Here is a 20,634-nt window from a genome sequence, read left to right on the forward strand (position 1 = left end):
AAAGCCAAAACAACTCAGGAGTTTATTAAAGCAAAGAAGTGGAATATTCTTGAATGGCCAAGTCAGTCACCTGATCTCAACCCAATCGAGCAGCATTTCACTTGTTATAGACTAAACTTCAGACAGAAAGGCCCACAAACAAACAGCAACTGAAAACCACCACAGTGAAGGCCTGGCAGAGCATCAAAAAGGAGGAAACACAGCATCTGGTGATGTCCATGAGTTCAAGACTTCAGGCAGTCATTGGCAACACAGGGTTTTCAACCAAGTACTAAAACTTAACATTTTATTTAAAATTATTGAATCTGTCCAATTACTTTTGGTCCCTTTAAAAACAGGGTGGTACATGTTAAGGATCTGAAACTCCTAAACCCTTCATCCAATTTTAATGTGGATACCTTCAAATGAAAGCTGAAAGTCTGAACTTCAACTGCATCTGAATTGTTTTGTTTAAAATTCATTGTGGTAATGGCTATAACCAAAATAAGAAAAATGTTGTCTCTGTCCAAATATATATGGACCTAACTGTATGTGAGGGGGACCATACATTATATTCTTGGCTCTAATGTTGGGCCCTGTACTTAGGTCTTCTTTCCCTGCACATATAGGATGTCAATGTTGATATATTTACTGCTGGATCTTGTGCCTGGATCTCCCTGCTGTGCTGGGTATTGTGGTGCCACAGCAGTCTGTAGCACCACAATCCATGCTAAAGAAAGAAGACAACTAAACGTAAGTTTTAGCCCTGATCTCTGCCCAATTCCCCTTCATCCACCCCAATCCCACATCCACCCCAATCCCCCCCTTCCCCCTCTTTTTACCCCCCTCCACCCCATTTGCACCGCACATTTAGTAGCCGCCGAGTGTTAATTGGTGATGCAGTTCACCGATCAATGCTCATGCTCGCTTTTTTTCCCTCAGCCCCCTTTGCGCCAACTCCGTACACACATCCTGCAGCTGCCAAACTTTGATAAGAAACGCAGTTCACTTATCAGAGTTTGTGCCTGCCGTTTTCCTTTTTTTTTTTCACCCCCCTTTGCACCACCTGACTACAACTGTACGTTTTGATCACTGATCCCTGCCCAATCCCCACATCCACCCCATCCCCCTTCCCCCTCTTTTTACCCCCCTCCACCCCCCTTTGCACCTCCTTCCGTGCGTCCATTTAACAGCCGCCGAGCGTTCATTGGTGATGTAGTTCACCGATCAACTCTCGCGCTCGCTTTTTTTTCCCTCGGCCCCTTTGCGCAACCTCTGTACACACTTCCCGCAGCTGACAAACTTTGATAAGTGACGCAGTTCACTTATCAGAGTTTGTGCCTGCCGTTTTCTGTTTTCTTTTTTTTTTTCACCCCCCCCTTGCCCGACCCCCGTGCGCACATCAAGCAGCCGCCAAACTTTGATAAGTGAAACAGTTCACTTATCAGAGCTGGGCCTGCTGTTTTAGACACTTTTACTTTTTTTTGTCATCTCCGTGCGCACATCCAGCAGCCGCCGAATTTTGATAAGTGACTCAAATTCACTTATCAGAGCTAGGGCCTGCTGTTTTAGACTTTTCTTTTCACAGTTTTTTTTCTCCTTTTAGCATTTTCTTTTCAGATAATAGTTTGCACAAATCACTATCCCCCCACACACATACACATACAGTTATCAATAAAATACACCCAAGCACCATATTCACACAAAAATGTCCCGCTCGTCCCTTTCGTCCCAACAGCGCTATTCATTGGAGGAGGCATATTCTTTCCTTGCCTCCGACATTGATAGCGAGGGAGAGGATCCCACTTTTCTTTACTTTTCCGATTCTTCATCCTCATCCTCTTCTTCCTCCTCCTCATCTTCCTCCTCGGGTCCTGCGGAACCGCCACGCAGACGCCCCAGTACAGAAGATGAGGAAGCGCCCACCATTCCTGAACCAGCGCTCCCCACTGCGGACCCCATATGGACCTTGCCCCCAGAAATTTACGAGACACTGATTCCAGATTTTGTGGCAGAATCAGGAATCAAGTTTGACACCGCTGGCCTCACAGAAACAGACTTTTTCAAAGTCTTTTTCTTTGAGGATTATATTAATAACCTCATGGTGGAGCAAACTAATTTGTATGCTCATCAATTTTTGGAGCAAAACCTCGGTTCATCATTTTCCAACTGGTCTCCTGTAGACGCAGTTGAAATGATGCAGTTTTGGGGCCTGGTCCTCCACATGGGGATCGTGAAGAAGCCAGAAATTCGGCAATATTGGAGTGTAGATATTTTATATAACGCTCCATTGTTCCGAATGGTAATGGTTCGGAAGCGTTTTGAGGCCATCCATAAGTTCCTGCATTATTCCGATAATGCACAGTGTCCCGCACGAGATGACCCCAACTTTGACCGTCTGTTCAAAGTTCGACCGGTCATCGAACACTTCAACAAAAAGTTTTCTGAAGTGTACGTGCCCAAAAGGGACATCTGCATGGATGAGTCCTTGGTCCATTGTAAGGGGCGGCTCTGATTCCGTCAATACCTGCCCAATAAGAGGGCCAGGTACGGAATCAAACTCTACAAGCTGTGTGAGAGTACCTCAGGGTACATCCACAGGTTTAGAGTGTACGAAGGGAAGGACACCAGGATTGAACCCCCTGAGTGTCCTCCTGTCCTGGGAGTGAGTGGGAAGATTGTGTGGGATTTGGTGCACCCACTGCTGGATAAAGGTTATCACCTCTATACCGATAACTTTTATACCAGCGTCCCACTCTACAAATCCCTCTCTGCGCGAGGTACCGCAGCCTGCGGTACTGTCCGCAAAAATCAGAGAGGCCTCCCGAAGACGCCACTTGGGCAGATGCTCAGAAAAGGTGAGAGCAGAGCCCAATGTAGCGACCACCTACTGGTGGTCAAGTACAAGGACAAGAGGGATGTCCTTCTCTTGACCACCATACACGGTGATGGCAGCGCCCTCAGCACTGTACGGGGTACCTCTACACAGGTCTGCAAACTGGACTGTGTACTTGGGTACAACAAAAGCATGGGGGGCGTTTATCTCTCTGATCAACTCCTCCAACCGTACAGTGCTTTGAGAAAGGCCAAGGTGTGGTACAAAAAGCTGGCCGTGCACATTGTACAAATGGCATTGCTCAACGCTTTCCTGCTGTCACGATGTGCACGCCACACCGATACGTCATACCTTCAGTTCCAGGAGGTAGTGGTTAAGGCCCTGATATTTGGCACTCCGGAAGGAGCGGGCCCCAGTACTTCCGGAACTGAAGGTGCTCGTATTGTACCAGGCCAGCATTTTCTGGTGGTCCCGCCAACTGGAAGAAAAGGTAAGCCGCAAAAAAGGTGCCGAGTGTGTTACAAAAGGGGAATACGCAAGAACACCATTTATCAATGCGACACCTGCCCCAAAAAACCTGGCCTGTGTATGAAGGATTGCTTCAAATTGTACCACACCTCCAAGCACTACTAATTACCTTTACAGGAAACCGTACATTAGTTCCAAAAAGGGGGCACATCTAGATAAGTTCCTTGGAGGTCTAGGTTCCAAAATGATGTCACTTGTGTTTTTTTTTTTACTGTTTAGGCACATTAGGGGTTCTGCAAACGGAACATGATGACCACAGACCATTTCATCAAAGTCTGCATTCCAAAACGTCACTAATTCCCTTTCGAGCCCCAACATGTGCCTAAAAATTTTTTTTTTTCCCACATATGGGGTACCAGTGTAATCAGGACAATTTGCAAAACAACTTTTGATGTCCAATTTCTCCTGTTACCCTTGGGAAAATTAAAAATTGGGGACTAAAAGATCATTTTTGTGGGAAAAAATAGGATTTTTTATTTTCATGCCTGGGCATTATAAACTTTAGTGAAGCACTTGGGGGTTCAAAATTCTCAACACACACCTAGATAAGTTCCTTAGGGGGTCCAGTTTCCAAAATGGGGTTACTTGTAGGGGGTTTCTACTGTTTAGGCACATCAGAGGCTCTGCAAACGGAACATGATGCCCGCAGAACATTCCATCAAAGTCTGCATTCCAAAACGTCACTACTTCCCTTTCGAGCCCCAACGTGTGCCCAAACATTAGTTTTCTTCCACATGTGGGGTACCAGCATACTCAAGACAAACTGGACAACAGCTGTTGTGGTCCAATTTCTCCTGTTACCCTTGGGAAAATTAAAAATTGGGGACTAAAAGAACATTTTTGTGGGAAAAAATAGGATTTTTTACTGTCACTCCTGAGCATTATAAACTTTAGTGAAGCACGTGGGGGTTCAAAATTCTCACCACACACCTAGATAAGTTCCTTAGGGGGTCCAGTTTCCAAAATGGGGTCACTTGTGGGGGGTTTCTACTGTTTAGGCACATCAGGGGCTCTGCAAACGCGACATGGCGTCTGATCTCAATTCCAGCCAAATTTAGCTTGAAAAAGTCAAATGGCGCTTCCTTTCCTTCTGAGCCCTGTCGTACGCCCAAACAGTAGTTTCCCCCCACATATGGGGTATTAGCGTACTCAGGACAAATTGTACAACAACTTTTGGGGTCCAATTTCTGTTGTTACTCTTGGGAAAATAAAAAATTGGGGACTAAACCATCATGTTTGTGGAAAAAATAGGATTTTTTATTTTCACGCCCGGGCGTTATAAACTTCTGTGAAGCACTTGGGGGTTCAAAGAGCTCACCACACATCTAGATAAGTTCCTTAGGGGGTCTAGTTTCCAAAATGGGGTCACTTGTGGGGGGTTTCTACTGTTTAGGCACATCAGGGGCTCTGCAAACGTGACATGTTATCCAGCCAAATTTAGCTTGAAAAAGTCAAACGGCGCTCCTTTCCTTCCGAGCCCTGTCGTGCGCCCAAACAGTAGTTCCCCCCCACATGTAGGGTATCAGCGTACTCAGGACAAATTGGACAACTTTTGGGGTCCAATTTCTCCTGTTACCCTTGGGAAAATAAAAAATTGGGGACTAAACCATCATGTTTGTGGAAAAAATAGGATTTTTTATTTTCACGCCCGGGCGTTATAAACTTCTGTGAAGCACTTGGGGGTTTAAAGTGCTTACCACACATCTAGATAAGTTCCTTAGGGGGTCTAGTTTCCAAAATGGGGTCACTTGTGGGGGGTTTCTACTGTTTAGGCACATCAGGGGCTCACCAAATGTGACATGGCGTCTGATCTCAATTCCAGCCAAATTTAGCTTGAAAAAGTCAAATGGCGCTCCTTTCCTTCCGAGCCCTGCCGTGCGCCCAAATAGTGGTTCCCCCCACATTCGGAATATCAGTGGACTCAGGACAAATTGGACAACAACTTTTGAGGTCCATTTTCTTGTTTTACCTTTGGGAAAATAAAAAATTGTTGCTGAAATATAATTTTTGTGACTAAAAAGTAAAATGTTCATTTTTTCCTTCCACGGTGCTTCTGCTCCTGTGAAACACCTGAAGGGTTGATAAACTTCTTGAATGTGATTTTGAGTACCTTCAGGGGTGCAGTTTTTAGAATGGTGTCACTTTTGGGTTTTTTCTACCATGTAGACCCCTTAAAGTGACTTCAAATGTTAGGTGGTCCCTAAGAAAATGATTTTGTAAATTTTGTTGGAAAAATGAGAAATCACTGGTTAACTTTTAACCCTTATAACTCCCTAACAAAAAAAAATTCTGGTTCCAAAATTATGCTGATGTAAAGTAGACATGTGGGAAATGTTACTTATTAAGTTTTTTGTGGACATAATTCTGTGATTTAAGGGCATAAAAATTCAAAGTGGGAAAATTGCGAAATTTTCAAAATTTTCGCCAAATTTCCATTTTTTTTCACAAATAAACGCAGGTAATATCAAAGAAATTTTACCTCTAACATGAAGTACGATATGTCACGAGAAAACAGTGTCACAATCATCAGGCTCCGTTGAAGTGTTCCAGAGTTATAACCTCATAAAGGGACAGTGATCAGAAATGTAAAAATTGGCCCGGTCATTAACATGCAAACCATCCTTGGGGGTAAAGGGGTTAAGCAGGTTTGCCAAATTTTAGTTTTTGACATCATTCTTTTATGACTACACCATGACTGTTGTGAGACACCTTATGGGTGACCAAAGTTTTTTAGGTGGAGGTTAAGTGCAATTCTGCTAAGCAGTTCGCAAAAGAGGTCCAACTGCATCAGATATTTTGCAACATGCTTGTCGCACTGCCCTCGGAGTCGCAATGTGATCACATTCACTTATATTGCTCTGCAATGTAGCAGCAAAATATATAGAATATTAGTTACGTGACAGGTGTCACTGCCAAAATCACCACAAAGTTCTAGACTGTTTTTAAGTTTTTTAATGTTTAAAACCCGTGATCAAAGTGCAGGTATAATGCTTGCCATTTTTCTGTATGAAGCTTCATATTCCATGTTCTAATAAATCATTGATATTTTATTCATCTACAGCTTAGGCTAGGTTCACATTGCGTTAGGGCAATCCGTTTAGCGCTAGCGCTAGCGGATTGCGCTAACGCAATGTTTATTTAGGGGCCGCATTAGGGGTCGCGGTAACGTCCCCGCTCTCACAGATCCCCGATCTGCGAGAGCGGGGAACGGACCTCAGGCGCACCGCGGACGCTGCAAGCAGCGTCCGAGGTGCGCCACAGAAGAACGGCACATCGCTAGCGCGAGCCGAAAGAGGCACGCGCTAGTGATGCGCTACAGGGAAACTTCACATTGCTGTCAATGGATGCGCTAACGGACCCGTTGCACGGCGTTAATTGCGACACTTTCGCCGTGCAACGCTGTCCGTTAGCGTGCACACATTAACGCAATGTGAACCTAGCCTTAGATTGACATTGTAATTCTGCCACCAATATAGTCTGGGAATATCCTCCCTACCACAAAAGTACTTACATGTCGCCAAGAGTACAAATCATATCTTAAAGCAGTGTTCCCTAACTCCGGTCCTCAAGAGCCACCAACAGGTCATGTTTTCAGGATTTCCTTAGTATTGCACAGGTGATAATTGCATCACCTGTGCAATACTAAGGAAATACTGAAAACATGACCTGTTGGTGGCTCTTGAGGACCGGAGTTCCCTGTCTTAAAGGGAATCTGCCAGCGGGATTTCACAACCCAAACAATTTATATATGTATCTGGCTATTTTAAAATGAAATGTAATAATACCTTTACGTGACCAGTCTGTTCCTCCATTATTAAGAAATCAGTGTTTGAATTGATATGCAAATGAGGCTTTGCATCAGATCCATCTGTCATCACTCCAGCTCTATTCCCGCACAGCGCCGCCTTATCATGCTTGACTGATGACTCCTTTGCTTAAAGTCACACAGCATAGAAGCTGTCAATCAAAGCAGGAGGAGGTGGCGCTGAGCAGGGAATAGAGCTGGAGTTGCAGAGGCTCAGGTCTACAAATAGATCTTAAGCCTCATTTACATGTCAATTCAAACACTGATTTCTCAGTAACAACAGAAGGGACTGGCCTTGTAAAGATATTGCTGGACTTGTCTGGGAAAGAGCTATATGGGTGTATAACTAGTTTGATGTGTAAAATCCTGCTAACAGATTCCCTTTAACCACATACTGTCACCTTCTTGCCTTTTCATGTTACTGCATTGGATGTGCTACATTTTATTAGCACTTAAAAAGGCAATGATTATTCACATCGAGATTGTGGTCATAGGGGTACCACTGTCTACCAGCATAGTTGTAGCAGGGAAAATGGAGCACTATCAGTGTGTGATGTGATCAATTAACTCTTTGCATGCTGCAGTCAATAGCAACCACTAAATGAAATGGTGCAAGAGAGTAAGATTGTTACCTCTGCCACGCCATTGCTCCGTGCAGCGCAATCACGAAGCGCTGGTGGTTGCTTTAACAATTAGAGGCCTAACATTGGTCTTCAGTGTGACTTAAATCAAACCCTAAAAAATTGTCCTTGGTTTAATTTCTTAATGAATTATCACGTTCATGTACATGATTGCGGGGTTTTCTCCACACAAGTATGATACCAGCCATCATACCAGCCAATAAATAGCCATCATCTATGTCTAAAAGCAGCAGCCAGAGCTGTGCTCTGATTGCTGATTTTAACCAGTTTAACAATTAATTCTAAAAAAACAGTCCTTTATACAATTACGTTGCCGAAAAATAAAAAATGTTTGGTACCAGGAGGGTGACAAACGCAAACAAATATGTGGACCTTAAGGCCAAAGTAGATCTGTTCCTCAAAGGGTTAAATAAACGTTTGAGAAGACCCATATTAGCATTTATTTTATTGCTATGGTTTGCTTAATTATTGTGCTGTTTTGAGAGGCTGAGTACTGTATCTGGAACACATTAAAATAACAGTCGTTGGGGAACGTGGCCTGGCTGCACAGGGGACAAGACGTGGCTGACGAAAGTTCCTACAAGATTAAGGAAAAACTAAGGAATAAGTGAGCCCTCTGCTACAAATTGACCTGGAGTCAGTCTGAACTCACCCTACAGCCTTTGAAGATGACACCAGGGCAGTGCAGTCAACTCTCGTCACCCCTGGTTGAGCGGTTGGACAGAGTATGAGGACCCAGCCGGGAGAAGACAGGCGCCATCTTACTACCCCAGGAGGCTGCAGCTGACGGCGGACTAAGACCGGTGGCTTACACCACGGAGGTAACACCTAACAGAAGCGTCAGTCTTCCCCTCTTCCCTCCCTCTACCCACTCCGACTGGCCCCATTACTTCCTGCTGAACTCTGGTGCGCTAAGTGCTACGGGGCTTCCCCTGCTCACATCCAGCGTCTCTTTCCTCTCTCCTGCTGCCCTGCACGAGCAGAGGGACTCCTGCCAGCGGGAGACTCGCGGCGTCTGCTCACTACAGTGGAGCGCGGTTCTCCCTCCCCGCTCTCCCCACCGCTTGCCACCGGGGACGAGATTCTCAGGAACCCTGAGTTGCAGGTACCTGGCAGCTCCCCTCTTCCAAGAACTATTAGGGGGTAATAGCAGCGCTCTGGACCAATTACAATTAAAATGATCAGAAAATACTTTAACATCCATCAAAGCTAATATAGTAGAACTCTGCTGACACCTAGTGTATGCTTGAAGGGTCTGCTCATCCCAGATACTATTATAAGTGCATACATATTACTCTTAATGAATAAAGAATACAAGCATATATCCTTGAGGCTATTATTGGAGGTGTCACATGGCATTATTATGAAGCACCTCCTTTTCTTTTATTAAAGCAGATTATTAAGCTTTTTCCAAAAGTTACCGAACTTAAACAAGGAGGGCATGGGCAGCCCTGGTGAGTTATAACTATTAGATTCTGCACCTTGGGCACAATCATGTACTTAAAAATATAGCAAGCCTCCAAAATTAGAGGTGCAAGAGCAGCGTGGTCTTTAATTAATGCGTCCAAAAAAAACACACAGCCCTATAAGGCTAGGTTCCCATTGCGTTTTAGTGTGAGCGCTAACGGACAGCGTTGCACGGCGAAATTAATGCCGTGCAACGCGTCCGTTAGCGCTCCCATTGCCAGCAATGTTAAAGCGCATTGCTAGCGCGTGTCATTTTCGGCACGCGCTAGCGATGTGCCGTTCTTTTGTAGCGCGCCTCGGACGCTGCTTGCAGCGTCAACGGCACGCCCGAGGTCCGTTCCCCGCTCTCGCAGATCGGGGATCTGCGCTAGCGGGGACGTTTAACGCGACCCCTTAAAAGACATTGCGTTAGCGCAATCCGCTAGCGCTTAGTGCTAAACGGATTGCCCTAACGCAATCTGAACCTAGCCTAACCCAATACTAGATCAATTTCACATTTATTATCTCAACTCACAAAATCAACGAGCTCCAACATGTCATCGTCACAATCAACCTCATTAGGCTCCAAAAGTCCTTCCCAGAGGACACAACAGGCTGACAGGACTCCATCAACAAATATGATACCGATGATGGAAGAACTCTTAGCAACCATTCATAAAACATTTAAGGTCGAGTTATCAACGGCTGTGGACAACTTCACACAACAAATCCAAGGTATTGCGCAGAGAACCAATGATCTGGAGAAAAGAATGGATGACACTGCTGATGCCACCGAATGTGACAGACAGCAATTACAGGAGCAGGATGCCAGAATCAAATTCCTGGAGCTTAAATGTGAGGATCTGGAGAATCGATCATGGCGAGGCAACATCACAGTCAAGGGACTGCCAGAAAGTAATACCAATCTAATGGAGCTGATCTCGAACCTATTTGGTGCACTTTTTCCCAAGCAGACCCCAACACTTTACGTATAACAAGAATACACAGGATGCTGGGTGGGCCCAAACCGGCTGCATCTCCAAGGGACTTTGTCCTTAAACTACATCACGAAGAGGTGAGAGACCTCATACTAGCAGCAGCTCACGACAAAACTAACCTACCAGGGGTCGCAGACACTGTCTCTCTATACCCTGATATCTGCCCGGCGACTTTAGTGTGGAGGAAAGCTATGAAGGACACAACTATGGCGCTATTTAGAGCAAACATCAAATATAGATGGAGGTTCCCACATGCTCTAACTTTCACTCATAACAAATCCACCTACTTCCCAAAAAATCAAGAAAAAGACAAAAGGGCACTAGAAAAAGCAGGTATCCCACAAAATCAAAGACCACACAGAAACTGGATAGAGGTTGGCTGTGTAAGGCCCAATAAACCACAACCACAACTCAGAAAAACGACCCCTTGAGGCCCTATCCAACGGCTCATGTAGACCACTTGATGTTGGGTTGGGTCCAGGGAGCAATTGAAATGCAAAAAACTTAGCTAAAATGATACTTATGCATGATATATTATATAACTGACTGTAAATTGGGCTGTTCTCTTACATCTGGAGAGTACTGTGCCTTTGGAGAAATTATGCCCCGCCACTTCGGGCTATTACTGTTATTGGTCCCCCTGTTAATGGACCAAAACACCTTAGCCCATGTTCTGGTTAATTGTTGTAATTGTTCTCCATGTTTTCCTGTTTCTTTCTATCCCTTTTCCCCACTCCCAAATAACCCAAGGTTGATAAGTACCAAGCATGTAAACAGGTTAGTGGTTGATGTGAGTCAGTCTTCCACACATGCCTTCAGACCAGTTGTCATAATTAGATCCCCTTTGATGTCTACAAATGTATAGAACACTATCACATAATGTGCGGGGTTTCAACTCCCCGTTAAAAAGAAAATGCGCCTTTATCGACTACTTAAAACATTATCCTGATGTTTTTATTTCTACAAGAAACCCATTTCGCCAATAATTAATCTCCCAAATACTTTCACAAATCATACTTGAGATATTTTTCTAGCCTCCTGTGATAAAAAAGGAGAGGAGCAGCTATTTTCCTACATAACTCCTTCCCATTTATACAAGAGGGTACGATTTCAGATAAAGAAAGCAGATACATAATACTTTGGGGAACTGTACAAACTAAACAAATCTGCCTAATCAGTTGCTATGCGCCCCCGACGATGCAAATGAAAACCATCAAATCGATTACGAGACTATTGAATTCCATTACATATGACATTATCATAGGGAGGGGAGACTTTAACCTAACCATAGATGCAGCGCTCGATAGCTCCTATAATAAAACATTGGATATAGCCAAGAGAGAAAAAAATATACTTCAAAACATTCTCAAATCCCACTCTCTGGTTGACACGTGGAGAGAATCACATCATCAATTGAGAGGCTACACTTACTTTTCTAGAATTAATCATACATATTCTAGGATAGACTGGATACTTACCAATTCAGAAAATACACCATCATTCTAATACTCTAGGCACATTCCCTAATCGTGGTCAGATCATGATAGTGTCTTATCAGTATTTAAATTTGAGCTAGTCTTTACAAATGGAGGCTGAATGAATCGTTGTTAACTTAAATTAAATACTCTATTGACCATCCGCACTGAATGGGCAATTAGGTGGACCCAAGTGACTTTCTATTGGTTCTCTAATAAAATGGATTGAATGCTAGCACACAAACTAAAAAATAAAGAACGGCTAAATTCCATTTTTTCTATAAAAGATGAACAGTCTCAAACTACTTTCAATCCAAACAAAATCTATAAAGCATTCCAAAATTTTTACCAAAAATTATACGCTGATACTACAAATTTCTCCACAACTAAATTGGATGACTTTCTAGCTAGTGTTTCTCTGCCATCATTGACCCCAGACTTTGCTGCTACCCTACACTCCCCCATCACTGAGGAGAAAATGATGTCCATTATCAAATGATTAAAAACAGGGAAAGCCCCAGGCCCTGATGGGCTGACCGCCCTACATTATAAAAAATTCCGGAATATCTTAGCTAAGTACATTCAAGCATACTGCAACAGCATGCTGAAAGGTCAAGCAATGCCCCAAGAATTTTATACAGCACATATTTCCATCATCCCAAAACCAAAGAGAGACCTTCTACTCATGAAAAATTACAGGCCTATATCCTTATTAAACGTAGACCTTAAAATCTTCTCTGCTGTTATAGCCGACAAGATCAATAAGTGCCTGCCCAGCTTGGTCCATAGAGACCAAGTTGGGTTCACACCAACAAGACAAGCCCCAGACAACATACGCAAAAATACCCTTAATTCTACTAGCCTTAGACATAGAAAAGGCCTTCAACACTGTCATCTTGACATACCTATTCACCATTATGAACAAAATGGGGATTTCGCAACAACTAATTGATTCACTTAAACTCCTCTATAGCGACCCGGTGGCTTACTTAAAATTGCATTCGACTTGTCCTGAACCAATAATTATCAAAAAGGGAACTAGACAAGGGTGCCCCCTTTCTCCTGCTCTATTTGCTATGGTCATGGAGCCTCTAGCCCAAAAGATTCGCCTACACTCAGACATTTCGGGCCAAACAATAGGCAAACATGAATACAAGGTTAGCCTATTTGCTGATGACATTTGTTAGGTGTCAAGTTCTCACCGCTGCACAGGGGAAATCTCGAACCATATCCGCTGCGGTCTCCCATTCTCCTCCAGCCGCAGTGGAGGTCGGGGTCACATGCTCAGGTCCTGTTGCGGCTCCTATTGAACCATCAGGAAGGTCCCGGAGCGCTACTGCTATAAAAGGTTCGCATGGCCGCTCAGCCATGCCCTAGTGTAAACTTGCTAATGTGTATGTGTGGATGTATGCCTGTCGATGGATGAAAGCTCTGAATCATTCCCATCCCTAGTGTTGTTGCCTGCTCGCGAATGGTGGAAGCTACCTAGTGCCAGATAGTGCTATTCTGCATATCCAGCACACAATTCAGCGTCTCTCAGCAGCGACCACCAGTGCGGCGCCGTGCGCTTAGTGTGCTTTCCTGGCCCTGGTTAGGGTGGTTAGTGGCGCCCACCAGAGCGGCGTTGTACTCTTGTGCAATAAATTATTAGTTCAGTTCTATCCCTGACAGCACAATAGCGGTGTCGAGCGTAAGAGGTCTAAAGGAACTCTCTCCCCTTATCTTGGGACAGAGTTCTGTGACTCTTTACTTGCGCTCTCTGTGCGGTATTGCGGCCCTGTGATGCAACAGGGTTCGCTTCCTTCATACCGGGTGAAGCTAACCCGTGTGTGTATTCACATTATACCACCATCTAGTCCGCCATTACCGAGCAGCAGGTGTCCTTTCTGCACGGTGGACCCCAGACTGCGAACCTCATATACTCTCTAATTATTATTTGGTGCATTCCGCCAGTCCTAACAACCTTTTACTAACATTAACGAACTCTCATGTATCCCTGCCAAATCTTATTAAAACCCTCAAACACTTTGAGGAAATATCAGGACTAAAGGTCAATGTTGACAAATCCGAGATTATGTTTCTCAATACCCCTCCGACAGTCCTAAATTCAATTCTAACTAATTTCCATTTCCAACATACAAAGCGATACATCACCTATTTGGGAATCAATCTCACGCCATCCAAAACTACTTTATTTAAACATAACTATACCCCACTATTACAAAACTTAGTGCAGCCTCTATATAAATAGTCTTTCCCATCTCTTTCCTTTTTGGGGGGAGTCCACTGAGTAAAAATGGTAACACTACCCAAATTTCTGTATTTTTTTCGTTCACTGCCAATTCTGATACCTTCAATGACATTTAAAATGATCCATTTGCATATATTGTGCTTTATATTGACCAACAAAAAGCCACGTCTATCACAACAAATTTTATTCAGGCACAAACGAAAAGGGGGTGTCTCCTTACTGAATTTTACTCATTATTACAGGGTGGCCCAGATAGTCCAACTTGCAGCTGTAAATGCAGAACAGCATACACCACTCTGGCCTCAAATAGAAAGCACTCATATAGCACCCTACTGCTTAGAGAGTCTGATTTGGGCCACTGGACCTTACCAAAGGACCTGGCTACACATTCACCATACACATCTCATTCATAACACCTATGGAGAGCAAACAGGTTTCAATCTGCTCTGTAATCCCACACCACTGCTTTTCAGACTGTTTGATAATCCCATGGTGCCCCCGGGTGTAGCCTCCAGGAACCATACTTGGAGGAAACAGAATAAGATAACTAGATTGCAGTGCTTGACAACACATTTTAACTTAATGTGGAAACAAACATTCACTATGAAATGCCAAGCACCAGTGTCCGAAATTTTCAGACTAGAACAAATATTTAATTTCTTACAAACCGTAACCATCAATACACCAACTGATTTCGAATTGAAATGCTTATATGACGCACTGGGAAAGGGCCTAATATCGCAATTATACACTGCATTTAATCAACCAAAAAAAATCTTGAAGTTAAAAACCATGGAGCAATGGGAAGAAGACCTACAAATCACCCTCTCACCACAGAGTTGGTATAAATGTTATGAAAACATTGTAAAAGGAAGCAATTAGATTTCGCTTACTGAAATGTCTCTTAAATTATTTCATAGAACTCTTCACATCCCCAATTACCTACACAAGATCTACCCTACAATTTCAAATAAGTGCTTCATGGGATGTGTTGTCTTGGGAGATACACTTCACACCTGGTGGACATGACCTATAGTGAAATTCCTTTGGAAAGATGTAATAAAATTAATTAACATCATCCTAAAAAAGGAACTGACCCTCACACTGACTGTACTCCTTTTAGGTGACAGACCAATCAACGCCATTAATAAAACTTGTCGTCTTATCAATTTTTTGAACATGGAAACTAGAAATCACATAGCTGGACAATGGAAAACCAATACATTGTCGATAAAACAGGTTAAGAGACGGATAAATCTAATAATGTTATACGAAAAAATTGAATCCATCAGATTCGATTCTCTTGGAGTCTTCCGAGGTATGTGGGACCCATGGATCCAATCTCAGACTGAAGAAGATTTTTCCAGAATAATGTCAATATCTGTATAACATATAACGCGGACACCTCTAATCGATGGATATGACTTTAGATCTACACTTACACATACCAAAGCTCACAAAATCAACAGACAACCCTGGCACACCAGCCTGACCAAAGAACTGAGGCGAGCTTCCAGGGCTGCTGAGCACAGATGGAAAAGATCGCACTCCAACGAGCACTTCATCGCATTCAAATAGTCCCTCACTACTTTCAAGACCACACTCGCCACAGCTAAACAAACCTACTTCTCATCTCTCATATCCTCCCTGTCTCACAACCCTAAACAGTTATTCAACACCTTCAATTCTCTCCTCCGTCCCCCAGCACCTCCTCCCTCCCCACTTATCTCAGCTGAAGACTTTGCCTCATTTTTCAAGCAGAAGATTGATAACATCAGAGACAGTTTTGGTCAACAACCCCCAGAGCCCCTCCTCCCGACTTCCCAGCCCTCCACCTTCAAAACCAACTTCTCCACCATTACAGAAGATCAACTCTCCACTCTACTCTCAAAATCGCATCTCACCACCTGTGCACTTGACCCGCTCCCATCCCACTTCATCCCAAACCTCACCACAGTCTTCATCCCAACCCTAACCCATCTCTTCAACTTATCACTAACAACTGGTGTTTTCCCCTCAAGCTTTAAACATGCCTCCATCACACCTATCCTCAAAAAGCCCTCTCTTGACCCATCCTCTGTATCTAGCTATCGCCCTATATCACTTCTCCCTTATGCCTCCAAACTACTGGAACAACACGTCTACCTTGAACTGTCCTCCCATCTCTCTTCTTGCTCCCTCTTTGACCGCTTACAATCTGGCTTCCGGTCACACCATTCCACTGAAACTGCCCTAACTAAGGTCATCAATGACCTCTTAACCGCCAAGAGCAAGCGACACTACTCTGTCGTCCTCCTCCTCGACCTGTCGGCTGCCTTTGACACAGTGGACTATTCCCTATTATTACAGACCCTCTCATCCCTTGGCATCACAGACTTGGCCCTATCCTGGATCTCATCATACCTAACAGACCGGACATTCAGCGTCTCCCACACACACCACCTCCTCACCTCGCCCCCTATCTGTCGGAGTCCCATAAGGTTCAGTCCTTGGGCCCCTGCTCTTCTCCATTTACACCTTTGGCCTGGGACACCTCATAGAATCTCATGGCTTTCAGTATCACCTCTATGCTGATGACACACAGATCTACATCTCTGGACCAGATATCACCTCCCTACTAACCAGAATCCCTCAATGTCTGTCCACTATTTCATCCTTCTTCTCCGCTAGATTTCTGAAACTTAACATGGACAAAACAGAATTCATCATCTTTCCCCCATCTCACGCGACCCCCCCAACGAACCTATCCATTACAGTACATGGCTGCCCACTCTCCCCAGTCCCACAAGCTCGCTGCCTCGGGGTAATCCTTGACGCTGATCTCTCCTTCAAACCACATATCCAAGCCCTTTCCACTTCCTGCCGACTTCAACTCAAAAATATTTAACGAATCCGTACATTCCTCAACCAAGAATCTGCAAAAACCCTAGTCCATGCCCTCATCATCTCTCGCCTTGACTACTGCAACCTCCTGCTCTGTGGCCTCCCCTCTAACACTCTCGCACCCCTCCAATCTATTCTAAACTCTGCTGCCCGACTAATCCACCTGTCCCCCGCTATTTCCCGGCCTCTCCCCTCTGTCAATCCCTTCACTGGCTCCCCATTGCCCAGTGATTCCACTACAAAACCCTAACCATGACGTACAAAGCAATCCACAACCTGTCTCCTCCATACATCTGTGACCTCGTCTCCCGGTACTTACCTACACGCAACCTCCAATCCTCACAAGATCTCCTTCTCTACTCCCCTCTTATCTCCTCTTCCTACAATCGTATACAAGATTTCTCTCGCGTATCACCCCTACTCTGGAACCCTCTACCACAACACATCAGACTCTCGCCTACCATCGAAACCTTCAAAAAGAGCCTGAAGACCCACCTCTTCCGACAAGCCTACAACCTGCAGTAACCACTGATCAACCAAACCGCTGCATGACCAGCTCTATCCTCACCTACTGTATTCTCACCCATCCCTTGTAGATTGTGAGCCTTCGCGGGCAGGGTGCTCTCTCCTCCTGTACCAGTTATGACTTGTATTGTTTAAGATTATTGTACTTGTTTTTATTATGTATACCCCTCCTCACATGTAAAGCACCATGGAATAAATGGCGCTATAACAATAAATAATAATAATAAGAATCTACATGAATTTTAGATTGTTTCGACTTAGCCCTTATTACTATTACCTAAGGTACTGCACCCCCCCTTCATTCCCCTCTTTTACCTATTACCACACAGTTGAGTTTATATTGTCGTGTATTTGTTTTGTATAACTAAACATATTAAGTCAAGGACAATGATCTTCCTGTCATGGTTAGGACAAGGTTATGTCTTGTACTCTCAGGGTTAATGTTCTTAGCCTCTCTTTCAAGATGGGAGGGCTATTTAAACTCGCTCCTAACCTGGTATCCTTGTCACCTATAGGTTTTTCTGCAGTCTGTATGCTTGACCTCTGAAGTGTGTGCTGGCTTGCTTTGTATCTTGCCGTCACCTGCTTTATTCACTTTCCTGGATTACTGACTTCTGGCTTGGCTTCTGACTATTCTTTGACTCTCCCTGTTAGTATTTTGTATTCTCCTGGCTAAGACCTCTGTTTGTTTCAGTATTCTTTTATGCTTGTCCCTTCTCTGTTTCCCCGGTGTCTGGCTCTGCCCCCTGACCTCCTCCCACTCTGTCACATGATTGTAGCTCCTTTTGCTTTACCTGGTCACTCTGTCTCATGTGAAAGGTCCCATTTGTTGTGAACTCTGTTCTGGAACTCCCTCCTGTGGTCAGGAATGGTATTTCTGTGAGTTCTGTCCGTGGGTTCCCTCTGGTGGCTGAAAGTGGAGCTGCTGGTCTGTAGGTGGCTTCCTCAGCTGCATCGTTTAAAGACTGGGCTGGTTCCTCTATTTAACTCTGCTCAGATCGTTACCTGATGCCAGTTGGTAATGTATCTGTACTCGTTCAGATCTCACTTGGATCTCCTGATGACCTGTCTACTTCAGCAGAAGCTAAGTCCCTGTTAAGCTCATTTGTTGTTCACTTGTGTGCTGAATATATTTCTGAGTACCTGCTAAGTTTTGTCCAGCTGGCTATCATGATATTGTCTCACTAGCTGGAAGCTCTGGGTTGCAGAGTGGCACCTACCGCGCCGTGAGTCGGCGCGGGGGGTTTCTTGCTCACTCTGCGTGGCTTTTTGTAGTTTTTTGTGCTGACCGCAAAGATCCCTTTATCTATCTTCTGTCTATTTATTAAGTCGGGCCTCCTTTGCTGAAACCTGTCTCATTCCTATGTTTGTGCCTTCCTCTTAACTCACAGTCAATATATGTGGGGGCTGCTCTGTTCCTTTGGGGAATTTCTCTGAGGCAAGGTGAGGCTATATTTCTCTTTAGGGGAAGTTACCTCTCAGGCTGTGAAGAGTCGTCTAGGCAGAGTCAGGTACGATCCACGGCTAATTCTAGTGTGTGTGATAATAGATTAGGGCTGCGGTCAGCAGAGCTCCCACTTCCCAGAGCTCGCTCTATTTTGCAGTTTTGACTATCAGGTCATTCCCGGTGCTCCTAACCACCAGGTCCAGCCATAACAGTACAACTGGCCAGAAAGTGTTAATGCATCTCAATAGAGGGATAAGAGAAGTTCTGAGACCATTTTTTTTTCTCTGCAGTGTGTTTAGTCTTTTTTTTCCCCTAAACCTCTGGGTGGTTCAGGACTCAGGTGTAGATATGGACATTCAAGGTCTGTCCTCTTGTGTGGATAATCTCACTGCAAGGGTACAAGGCATTCAGGATTATATAGTTCAGAATCCTATGTTAGAGCCTAGAATCCCAATTCCTGATTTGTTTTCTGGGGATAGATCAAGTTTCTGAATTTCAAGAATAATTGTAAACTGTTTCTTGCCCTGAAACCTCGCTCCTCTGGTGACCCTAGTCAGCAAGTAAAAATCATTATTTCCTTGTTGCGTGGTGACCCTCAAGACTGGGCATTCTCCCTCGCGCCAGGAGATCCTGCATTGCTTAATGTAGATGCGTTTTTTCTGGCGCTTGAATTGCTCTATGACGAACCAAATTCTGTGGATCAGGCAGAGAAAATCTTGCTGGCTCTATGTCAGGGTCAGGATGATGCTGAAATGTATTGTCAGAAGTTTAGAAAGTGGTCTGTGCTTACTCAATGGAATGAGTGTGCTCTGGCAGTGATTTTCAGAAAGGGTCTTTCTGAGGGCCTAAAGGATGTTATGGTGGGGTTCCCCACGCCTGCTGGTCTGAATGAATCAATGTCCTTGGCTATTAAGATCGATCGGCGTTTGCGGGAGCGGAAAGTTGTGCACCATATGGCGGTGTCCTCTGAGCAGAGGCCTGAGCCTATGCAATGTGATAGGACTTTGACCAGAACTGAACGGCAAGAGCACAGACGTCAGAATGGGCTGTGTTTTTACTGTGGTGACTCCACTCATGCTATCTCTGATTGTCCTAAGCGCACTAAGCGGTCCGCTAGGTCTGTCACCATTGGTACTATACAGCCTAAATTTCTTTTGTCCGTTACTTTGATTTGCTCTTTGCCATCCTACTCTGTTATGGCGTTTGTGGATTCAGGCGCAGCCCTGAATTTGATGGACTTAGAGTATGCCAGGCGCTGTGGTTTTTTCTTGGAGCCCTTGCAGCATCCTATTCCATTAAGGGGAATTGATGCTACGCCTTTGGCCAAGAATAAGCCTCAGTACTAGACCCAGTTGACCATGTGCATGGCTCCTGCACATCGGGAAGATATTCGCTTTTTGGTGTTGCATAATTTGCATGATGTGGTCGTGTTGGGTTTGCCATGGCTACAGGTCCATAATCCAGTATTGGACTGGAAATCTATGTCTGTGTCCAGTTGGGGTTGTCAAGGGGCCCATGGTGATGTTCCAGCGTTGTCAATTTCTTCTTCCACTCCTTCTGAAGTACCTGAGTTTTTGTCGGATTACCAGGATGTATTTGATGAGCCCAAGCCCAGTGCCCTGCCTCCTCATAGGGATTGTGATTGTGCTATTAATTTGATTCCTGGTAGTAAGTTTCCTAAAGGCCGACTTTTCAATTTATCTGTGCCGCCGCTATGCGGAGCTATATAAAGGAGTCCTTGGAGAAAGGGCATATTCGCCCGTCGTCGTCACCGTTGGGAGCAGGGTTCTTTTTTGTGGCCAAGAAGGATGGTTCTCTGA

At 44.5% G+C, this 20,634-nt stretch overlaps 1 protein-coding gene across 4 annotated transcripts in view; it reads left to right on the forward strand.

Moving 5' to 3' along the window:
• Window positions 1-20,634, forward strand: part of LOC143782161 (cytochrome P450 2C20-like) — a 151,961-nt gene that overhangs the window by 49,387 nt on the left and 81,940 nt on the right. The window lies entirely within an intron of this gene.

The sequence above is a fragment of the Ranitomeya variabilis genome, chromosome 6 (genome assembly GCF_051348905.1).
Source record: "Ranitomeya variabilis isolate aRanVar5 chromosome 6, aRanVar5.hap1, whole genome shotgun sequence".
In the NCBI taxonomy this organism is placed as follows: Eukaryota; Metazoa; Chordata; class Amphibia; order Anura; family Dendrobatidae; genus Ranitomeya; species Ranitomeya variabilis.